General features: G+C 38.3%; 1 protein-coding gene across 9 annotated transcripts in view; it reads right to left on the minus strand.

Moving 5' to 3' along the window:
- The window catches only part of MYO3A (myosin IIIA), a 235,110-nt gene extending 225,565 nt beyond the window's left edge, over positions 1-9,545 (minus strand). For 3 of the 9 annotated variants that reach the window (XM_074404910.1, XM_074404909.1, XM_010341240.3), the window contains exons 1-2: positions 8,541-8,722; positions 7,653-7,739 (exon numbers count right to left, since the gene is read on the minus strand). The gene's annotated coding sequence lies outside the window, so the exon portion shown is untranslated. Of the gene's footprint in view, positions 1-4,668; positions 4,715-7,652; positions 7,740-8,540; positions 8,723-8,941; positions 9,064-9,269 lie in introns of those variants that run through there. The other 6 variants (XR_012518908.1, XM_010341241.3, XM_074404906.1 and 3 more) reach the window with 5 other exon arrangements.
- Positions 9,546-10,786: the final 1,241 nt, after the last annotated feature.

A 10,786-nucleotide genomic window follows, 5' to 3' on the forward strand; every position in this document is an offset into this window, starting at 1 on the left:
ACGCAAATAAATGGAAAGATATCTGTGTTCATGGATTTGAAGACTTAATATTGGTTGAATGTCAATATTACCCAAAGGGATCTATAAATTCAATGCAATTGCTATCAAAATCCCAATGATGTTTTTGGCAGAAATAGAAATAAATACATCCTAAAACTCATATGGAATCCCAAAGGATTTCCAGTAATCTTATAAAGAAGAACAAAGTTGGAGGTTTTATACTTCCTGATCTCAACACTTACTACAATGCTTTAGTAATCAAATCATTGTGGTACTGGTACATACACAGACAAACAGAGTGAAATAGAGAGCCCAGAAATACAGTCAAATGATTTCCAACAATAGAGAACAAACAGTTTTATTAACAAATGAGGGTGGGAAAACTGCCTATCTACATGCAAAAGAACATTCCTGTTAGATCATATATAAAAATTTAATCAAAATAGATCAAAGACAAACATAAGAGCTAAAATAATAAAGCACTTGGAAAAAAGCATAAGGGTAAACTTCATGAAAATGGATTTGTCAATGATTTCTTGGATATAACACCAAAAGTATAGGCAGAAGAAAAAAAAATACATAACTTGGACTTGGTAAGAACCAAAATCTTTTGTATATCAAGGGATGTACAAAACATCCACAATGGAGTGAAAAGACAGTCTCCACAATGAGAAAAGACAATCTCCACAATGAGAAAAAAATACTTGAAAATCATGTATCTGATAAAGGGTTAACATCCAGAATATATAAATAACTCCTACAACTCAAACAAAAAACAACCCAATCAAAAAATGAGCAAATGTTTGACTAGAAGTTTTTCCAAATAATATATACAAACGGTCAATGAGCATATGAAATTATGTACAACATGACTAATAATTAGGGAAATGCAAATCAAATAGCCACAATGAGATACCACTTCACGCCCATTAGAAGGTTATTATTTAGAAAAAAAGAAATCTAGAAAGCAATTTGAGTGTTGCTAATGTTGTAGAGCAACTGGAACTTTTGTGCATTGCTAGCAGGAATATAAGAGATTGAATTTGCTGTGGAAAATAGAATGGCAGTTCTTCACAAAAGTAAATACAAAATTCCCGTAGGATATAAATTTCACCTCTTGAATGTAACTCAAAGAATTCAATCAAGGGCTCAAAGAGATATTTGTACACCCACATAAATGACAGTATTATTCACAATAGCCAAAGACAGAAACAACCTATATGTCCACTCACAAATGGGTAAACAAAATGTTGTGTACACCTACAAATGAAATACTATTTGGCTGGGCATGATGGCTCACACCTGTAATCCCAGCACTTTGGGAGGTGGATACTTGAGGTGAGGAGTTCAGGACTAGCCTGACTGACATGGCGAAACCCTATCTCTTTTAAAAATACAAAAATTAGTTGGGTGTGATGGCACATGCCTGTAGTCCCAGCTACTCAGGAGGCTGAGGCAGGGGTATCACTTGAACCCAGGAGGCAAAGGTTGCAGTGAGCTGAGATGACACCACTGCATTAGAGTCTGGGTGACAGAGCAAAACTCAGTCTCAAAAAAAAAAAAAAAGAAATATTATTATTATTCTACCTTAAAAAGGAAGAAAACTTGACACATGCTACCACACATATGAGATGGATGAGCCTAGAAGACGTCACGTTGAGCAAAATAAGCCAGTTGCAAAGGGAAATACTGTAGGATTCCACTCATACGAGGTGTCTAGAATAGTCAAATTAAAAGACAAAAAGTAGAATTGTGGTTGCTAGCAGCTAGTGGGAGAGAGAACAGGAATTATTGTATAAGGCAGAGTTTCAGTTTGGGGAAAACAAAAAATTTCTGGAGATGGATGGTGTTAATGGTTGGGCAACAATGTGACTGTACTTAATACCACTGAATTGCACATTTAAAAATAGTTTAAAAGGTAAATTGTATGTAATGTATGTTTTACCACAGCAATATAATTACCCAGAATGTAATACAGGGGATCAAAATAATAGAAAATATGAAAGCCAAGATAAAAGATACGGAGAGGAGAATGGGATGATCAGGTTGCTCTGAGATCCATGCATGATCATCCATCCCCTGAATCTTGGGAACTGACAGCTCCAAACTGTATTTCCTACATTCCTTGCCCAACTGGCTTCCTACCTTGAGAGATTCTGCCAATGAGTCCCAAGTAGGAAGAAGGGAGAAACCAAAATATTTTTCCTCTGCTTTCTTTGCTTTCTATGAAGATGTCTCCATCAGTTACAGTGTCTTTCTGTGGTCCCTGTTCCTGTAGGACAGAAACTTCCAGGTACTAGATATCCTCAGATTCTGGGTTCTGCTAAGACTACCTCCTGCAGCCTGAGAAGCTGCAACAGTATTTTTGCTACGGTTAACTTTTAAATTACCTCATCATCCCCTATTTGACTTTCAGATGTGACAAACATTTGTAACTAATTCACATTAAATTCCTTCTGTTGAACTATATGGCATTAACTCTGTTCTTGACCAATTCAGCTTAATACAAATCTAATCAGAATTTGAAAAGAAAATAAGAGAATGAGGAAAAGGCAATCAATAATGACTGAGAGGTTTCCAAATAGGTTAAAGGTATGAACACTCCAATTCAGAAACATTTGAATAAGATAAATAAAAAGAAATCCATACTTATATACACCACAATGAAACTAAAGAGCACCAAAGACAAAAAGAAGCTCTTAAAGTCAACCAGATAGAAAAGAGTTATTGCATACAGAGGAAAATAATTGGAATAATTGCTGATTTTTCAAAAGAAGACAGTAGCACAATATATTCAAAACTCTAAAAGAAAATAATTGTTAATCTGGAATTAACAAAAGTACTCATAAAAGTATCTTACAAGGTAAAAGGCAAAACAAAGGTATTTTTCAGAAAAAAAAAGTTTAACACCACCGACCCCTGGGAAAGAGCACTTCTAAAGGATATGCTTCAAGAATGACAATAATCCTGCAAGAAAGGTCTAAATTATCAAAAACAACAAAGAAACTGTACGTTATATCTAAGCTAACTGTAGGATACAATAATGGGCTATGTTGGACAAGACTGAACAGTAATAATAAAAAGTGGAAATGTAATAGGATTGAAAATGTTCTAAGATCCTCATATAGTTCAGGAAGAAGTTAGAAATAACTTTAGACTTTAGAAGAAAAATATACCTGTCAAATACTTGTAACACTAGAATCTCAAATTACCATGTATAGTCTCCAAAATACTAGTGGAAAAAAAAAAAACTGACTTTACAAAAGTCATTCAATTGAAAACTTCAGGAAAGGAGAATAAAGGAAACATGGAAAAAGCAGTAGAAATAAAAAGCATAAAACAACATGTGGAAATCATTATTAATATACCAGTAATCATAATAATTGTATCTGGAACTGTAACACAGTAATTATAACTACATTCACCAGTGAAAAGACAGAAATTGGTAACTAGGGGCTGTTTGTAATACATCCACCTAAAACCTAAATAGACAGAAAGAATAAAATTATGATAATGGTACCATGTAATAGTCAATGAAAGAAAGCAATGTGGCTAGCTCAATATCAGACAAAATATATTTTAAAGCAAAAATATTTATTAGAGGTATGATAGCCACTATATAGTCATCAAAGGCTTAATTCACCAAGAAAATACAAAAACTCAAAATAGAACCCCAAAATATGTCAAATAAAAGCTGAAAGAAATAAAGGAAGAAATTACAATTTTAATGGGAGATTTTAACACACCTTCTCAGTAATTTTTTGATTAAGTAAACAAAAATATTTGTAAGCATAAATAAAATTTAAACAACATAATTAAGGAGAATTTAATGAATATGCCAGAATATATACGAAATACACAAAAAAGAATAGATACACTCTCTGAGCACATATGACTGCAATGTATTTAAGTAAGAAATTAACTACTAGAAGCTACATTGTTAAAAAAAAAAAAAAACCTATACAATTGCATACCTCAAAAAGGCACTAAATAATTCAAAAGTCAATGAGGAAACATAATGAACTAAATAGAATAATGAATTAAAATAGAACTAAACAATAAAGAAAATTCTACTGATCAAAATGTATAACCAGCAACTCAAGTAGTGTGCAGAGGAAAATATATAGCCTCAAAGTTTACATTAGAAGGTAAAAAAAAAGCTAAAATTATATAAAACCAATGAAAGTAGAGAAAGGGGAGAGAAGAGGGGTATAAATTGAAGAAAGACATTATAGGAAAAGAAAAAGACAGACTAGGGGATTAATAAATACAATAGATCTTTAAAGAGAATTTTTAAAAAATAGATCCTTGTCAATATCGATCAAGAAAAAAAAACAAGAAAGAAGGTACAGATGTACAATATTAAAAATGAAAAGACTAACAAATTAGGGCAGAGATTAAAAAGATAATTTAATATTAATAAATGTAAAAACAGATTGGATAGACAATTTCCTGGAAATATTACAGAAGGAAAAGAAAGAAAAATAAAAGCTATTTTTCTTGAAATGACTGCATTCATGGACCTTCATATTTTAATTTCAAACAATTCTTAACTCAAATAAGGACAATACATAAGTTAAAAAAAAATCATTCTTTCCAAGTGCTGTTATCTCACAACAGTTCATATATAATGACCAAATCTATTTGTGGAAGAAGCTAGAAACCCACCTTAGTAATAACTGCTTTATAAGTGAACATCGGCACACTTTTCTTCCTAAAGTAATGCAAATATCAATAAATTTAATCTTTAACTTTCCCAAAATACATGCAGAGAGCACCATTTTTATGAAAATACAAGTTGCCTCATTGATATACAACATGCTAAGAAGGTAGCAGATGGCTTTACTCGAAACCAAGCAATATTTGAATATCACAAGTCTCCCTTTTATAAACATTAGTCATGTATATTTGTAGAATATTATTCAAAGATACTTCCCCTTATGGACCCACTTCTATCAAGCTGCTTACACTGCATCACATAAGGATTACATCAGATTCAAAAAGAGTTGCTGCCTATGATGGAAAAAACACAGTGGAGTTTCAGCTTGTCAGCTATAGAATTTGTGTCTCTCTACAAAGTAGCCAGGATGATCTCAACATAGAAATCAGATCATCTTATTTTCCTGCTAAATATCCTTCAAAATCCACATTCTTTACCAAGTTCTCCAGACCCTGAATGATCTGGCCATTTCTGACTTTCCTGTGTTCTCACCACTCTCAGTGACTTCAGCCTCAATTACCTTCTGACAGGACTGTTAAACCCTTTTCTGCCCCAGGACTTGCTATGTCTTTGCCTAGATGCTTTCCCCCAGTTTCTGTGAGACTGGTTTGAGCTTCTCTCATATATAGTCATATATCAACAGGACTATACGCAGTTACTACACCCATGAAGGCAGCATCCCTGATTCTAATTTACTCTGTATTATTTTCCTGGGATGATTATAAAAATAATAAAACAAAGCCCTACTTGTTCAAAGAAACCTACAAGAAATTAAATTTGCCCATGCAAAACACCAGTCTGCACCACTAAACAAGTTTTGGGTGTCTTCTTTCTTACAGAACATTAAAACACAGGAATTGGTCTAGCTTAACTGGTCACAGAAATCTGGTCTAGCTTAATTACAGAGCAGATAAACTGTACACATATTCTTTCCAGCTTTCCAATAACAGACAGTAAAGTATAGTTTAAAACAGACCTTATTCAATTATATGTATGTTATGTTTTGAATGAGCCATAAGCAATGTTTTGTTCCCTTCAATTTGCTTAAAAATATGTACTTATGTACTTTTATACATGTATTCAGTTCTCCACCATTCATTTTCTCCCTTTATAATTATGGGGATAAAAGTACTTGCTCAAAATAAATGCTAGAACCAAAAGAAAGGCTATAATTTCCTTAAAAAAAACTCCATCTTTAAAAGATGGTATTAGTGAGACCCCCAAAAACTTCAAGTCACCAGATCATTATTTTTAGTGTAAACCAGCAAGTCAATGTCCACAGCTGTAATATGGGACAATAATGCATGTCTGAACAAATTCTCAGAGTTGATATAAGTATCACCTGAGTTTTATGAGGAACTACTTTGTAAATTGCAATACAGGATTATTTTCCTTTTCAAAGGATGACAGTTATTGTGTGAGTCACACAATTAACTGTTCAAGTTAGTAAGGGATATTTCCAGAGTCAGAAATCATAAACTCAAATGCCCGCAGGAGTGAGGGAGGTAAAACACATGAGTGAAGCAGATCTTGATGAAATAAAGGCAGAGGATGACAGCAATGTGGCAAAGTGGAGAATGTATGCCTCATCCAAAGTGGACAACTCATCCTGGCTTCTGCCATGAGCAGTTGCAAGAGCTGTCTTGCCTAGTCCTCCATTTTTTCAGGAGAAGCCAGGATTCCATGAACCACAAAATTTACTAATTTGAAAATATCGGTAAGTAAATCAATTACTTTAAAGTATTGAGCTGACTCAAAAAAACATTTCTGAAAGCCAAATTCAGTTTGAAACTATCAGCATATTTTTTCTATATGAAGTTTTGCATTTTTTAATCAAGAAATGGCCTATAAATATAGACATATTTACATTGTCTAATCACCCTCATATATCAGGAAAAATGGATATTAACAGTGGCTAGCTTTTTTTTTTTTTAACTGCTTACCATATATTTAGGTACCTACTGTGCTTACAGTTTTATATGCAGTATATCATTTAATTCTCAGGAGAAACCCTTTAGAAAAGCATTACTGTAACCATATTTTCAGAAAAGAAAACTGAAATTAGAAAGTTTTCAAGGTCATAATGCTTAAGTTCATGGCAGAAATTAAGTGTTCAATGATAGAGATTTTAGTTCAAAAGAGTAATGCTTTCAAACTTGAAGTTCCTGACTTCCTATGTGTCGCCAAAGTGGTAAGTGATTGCCTATGAATCAATTTGAAAGCTTATCAAAAACCTTCTATTTACCCTCTAATAAATAACTGAGTTTTGTTTCCCATTATGAGGGAAAGGGAGTTTGTTTGTTAGATACAATCATTCAAATGATCAATTCTCAGACAAAACTAATGAAAATATCCTTGTTTGTAAAAAGAAAAAGAAAACACAGTTGGAAATGACAATGAAGAAATTACTTAAATAATAAACATTTTACACCAAAACTTTATATACTTTATATAAAAGAACTATATATTCTAAAGCGCATTTCAGCTTCCAAATATTTATTTATCAAAGTCACTTGTAGCAAATAATGGGCCTTCAAATATTATATATATATATATATATATATATATATACACAAAATACACACACACACACACACACACACAAACACACACACACATATATACTAAGCTGCTATTAAAGATTACCAGATTGAATCTTTTAGTTTGCATTTGTGTCCCAAATAATAATTTAAAATGACTAAGACAAATGAAGGTAATTTTTCATATGCTAGGCATCTCATCAATATATTCATGAAGACCATGTTATCTGTGAAAGTTTATGCATCTGTAAATTTTTCCATTTAAAAATAATTATCTTTTATAAAGTGATAAAAATCAATATGGCATGAATAAAATGCACTCCCGTTTATCTGTCAAAACTTGGCACGTAGGTCCTGGCAAATCCAGAACACTTGTCAATTTTATCACCTACCTTTAGAAAAGCTTGAAAATGATGCATAATGATGCTGAGACAGCAAGATTTAGAATACTGTGTTCAGGCTGCACTGGTGCCCTGGGCCTGTAATCCAAAACAAAGAGATCGTGGCTTTATGTGGGTCAACACTGAGGATCTGGGGGAAATAAACAGAAGTTGAACTTAGAAACTTCCAGGAAGAAAGGCAGGCTAATAGTTTTATCCTCAGTAACTGTTTTCGCACTTTTACACAACGAACAAGGAACGCAAAGCCCCTCGTTTCATGTGCTGGCATTAAACAGCTCTCAGGCTGTCAGATCCACATGAATTATGAAAGTGCCTCAGAGGCTTTAAGTACACCTGTACAACCAGTTAACAGATAATCCGTGAAGATCGAGTTTTCAAAAACGCTTTTTTGTGTGTGTAGGTTTCAGTGGCCTTGCAACAGTTAATTCAAGGCTTATGGACCATTTCCATTCTAACAATAATAATAACTTTTTTAAAAAACTTTCCGGAAAGGGAATAGTAGCAAGGTGCGAATTAGCAACTACTTGGAGCACAGAACAGCGCTGTGGATGAGCAGAGTGAAAAGGACTTCCTTTCCTGGTAGGTTTCTTTATTTCTCAGTGGTGATCACACTTGTCTTGTCTGCTCTTTCTTCTTTAAAGAAAAACTCCTTTACAGGTGCGTTTGGGGTTGCAGGGACCCCAGCTCCAGCAACCCGCTTCCTCCGAGAAGTTACCCAGAACGCAGTTCCCTCAGGGACCGGCAGATGCGGCGCCACCTGTGGGCGCCGCCGCCAAAGCCCGCGAGCGCCACAGGTACCCGAGGCGACACCCGCTGGACCCGGGGCCTCCTCCCTCCAGTCCCCCCTGCAAGTCGCCCTCAGTTCTCGCCTCTCTTTACCCTTCGAGGTCGTCTCCTTTCGTTTCTTTCCCAAGTTCACGCCTCAAGATCTTCCCTCAGCCCTCACGTCCACGCTTCCTGTTCCCTCCTCGCGTTTCCCTTCCGTTTCACGCCTCCGGTTCCCTCCTCAAATTCCTTCCTCAGTTCCCGCCTCGACATCCCCCCTCGCTACCCCTCGCGTTCCGCCCTCGGGTTCACCCGCAAGGTCTTCCCTCACGTCCACCCCTGGCGTTCACCCTTCCGGTTCCCTCCTCCCGGGGCCCCTCGAGTTCACCCCCCGCCCTAGTTTTCCCCTCAAGTTCCTTCTGTGCTCCCCTCGAGCGCTCCCAGCAGCTCGTTCATCCCTCGCGTTCCCTCTCCGGTTCCCCGCTCCACTTCTCCCCTCGAGTCCTCTCTCTCACCCCAGGTCCAAACACAGACACAGGCCCTCCGGGTCTGACCCGGGCGGGAAGGCGGTCGCGGCGGCCTCGCGCTCAGGGAGCCCCGGGCGCGCCCCGCAAGCCCCCGGCGTCCGAGGAAGCGGGGCCGCCTCCAGCGCCGCCCGCGCCCCGCTCCCCGCTGCCGCCCCTCGCCGGCCCCGCGCGCTGCCCGGACCCTACAGGAAGCCGGGCGCCTCCTTCCTTCCTTCAGAGGGCGCCGGCGACGGGCGCTCCGTAGAGGGGCGGGTGGGCCGGGGCAGCCGAGCCGTGGAGGGACCGAAGGCGGGCGGGAGGAGCTGACCGGGGCTACCTGGGCCGAGGGCGCCTCTTCTCCCGGCTCGCGGAGAAGATTCTTCCTCCCGCCGCGCTCGCCACCGTCCCCGGGTGACGGCCGCGCGGGGAGGTCGCGCCGTCCGCGCCATCCAGCTCCTCGCAGGGCCCTTGGCCGGCTGCCCTGGGTCTTCAGGGACTCCGGCCGCGCCTCCTTGGCCCAGAGCCCGGCAGGTAGGGAGCGGGGCCGCGGATCCAGGAGCCCTCGTGGACTGCCCCAGTGCCCGGAGCAAATTCTGCTCCCTGCCCCGCGTGGTGTCTTCCTCCCAGGAACTTCAGTAAGTCTTTTTCCACTCCTTTTTTATGAATCTGTGGTGAAGTTTTCCAACGGCTCTATAATATGTGGTATCACAACAGATTGAATGCAGAAACAGATAATGTCTTCTGTTATGCCAGACGTTAAAGAAATGTGCAAGAATATAAAACAATGCGACTCCTACCGTTAAACTTTTTTGGTTTTGGAATATATAGGTATTTTTCATTTAACAATATGCTATTCGTGTTAACACGTCATGAGCTTACTAGTGAAATATATTTTTTAGATTTCTCAGCTGTAATTGCGGTAACACATAAAAGTTCTTTAGAGTCCTCAAAATTTTTTTAAGAGTGTAAATAAAGGAAGGTTCTAAGACCAAAAAGTCTGAGACCCTTTTGATAAGACGATGAAAAAAGAAACATAATTAAGCTATAATAATGAAAAGAATGGCATTAACAGGGAATAGAATAGTGTGTTCAATCCAACCAGCATAAGATCATCAACGACAAAACCTGCAGCCCCACAAAGTCATGTTCCTTGACTCAATTTTACAATGGAGCCACTGCACACTAGAGGAACCATGAAGTGGATTTTGATAGGCTCAAAGCAAAGCAGAATTGTGAGTAAGGGGTCAACATGAGATTTGGGCTGTAACCAAGGGTTCTGTTTTCTTGGATAAATACGGAATGCTGTCTTGGGAAACTCCTTATCTGAAGCGCTGTACTTGAGTTGTAAATTAGGGCCACATCTCTGTTGTCAAAGTGCGTTAGCTCCTACAAGCGATTATAAGAGGTTTCAGTCTTAGTGGCATAATTTCAAAAGTCAAAATTTCTGGTAGTCTATGAGTTTAGGAAGCAAGATTTTCCAATGAGTTAGAAAGAAGTAGTCACTCAAAAACGGACTGTTGTCGACATTTCACAGTGCAGCCTGACCTCGGAAGAGGCGTGGTGTCCTGTTTATCTTACACCTGGCAATATAGATGTTTTTGTTTTTCGTTTTGGTTTTTCCTTATGTTGTTTAGGCTGGTCTCAAACTCCTGGATGCAAGAGAACTTCCCACCTCAACCTCCTCAGGAGCTGGGACTACAGGTGCACACCCCAGTGCCCAGCTTCATTCTAGTTTCAACCCATCCATCTAGCTCTAGGCAAAAAGGCTCAAAGAAAGCAGAACTGGGCCGCACAAGGTGGCTCACACCTGTAGTCGCAGCTAGATCTCAATGAGTGGAGATGACGTTTCCACGC

This window comes from Saimiri boliviensis, chromosome 8 (assembly GCF_048565385.1).
Source record: "Saimiri boliviensis isolate mSaiBol1 chromosome 8, mSaiBol1.pri, whole genome shotgun sequence".
In the NCBI taxonomy this organism is placed as follows: Eukaryota; Metazoa; Chordata; class Mammalia; order Primates; family Cebidae; genus Saimiri; species Saimiri boliviensis.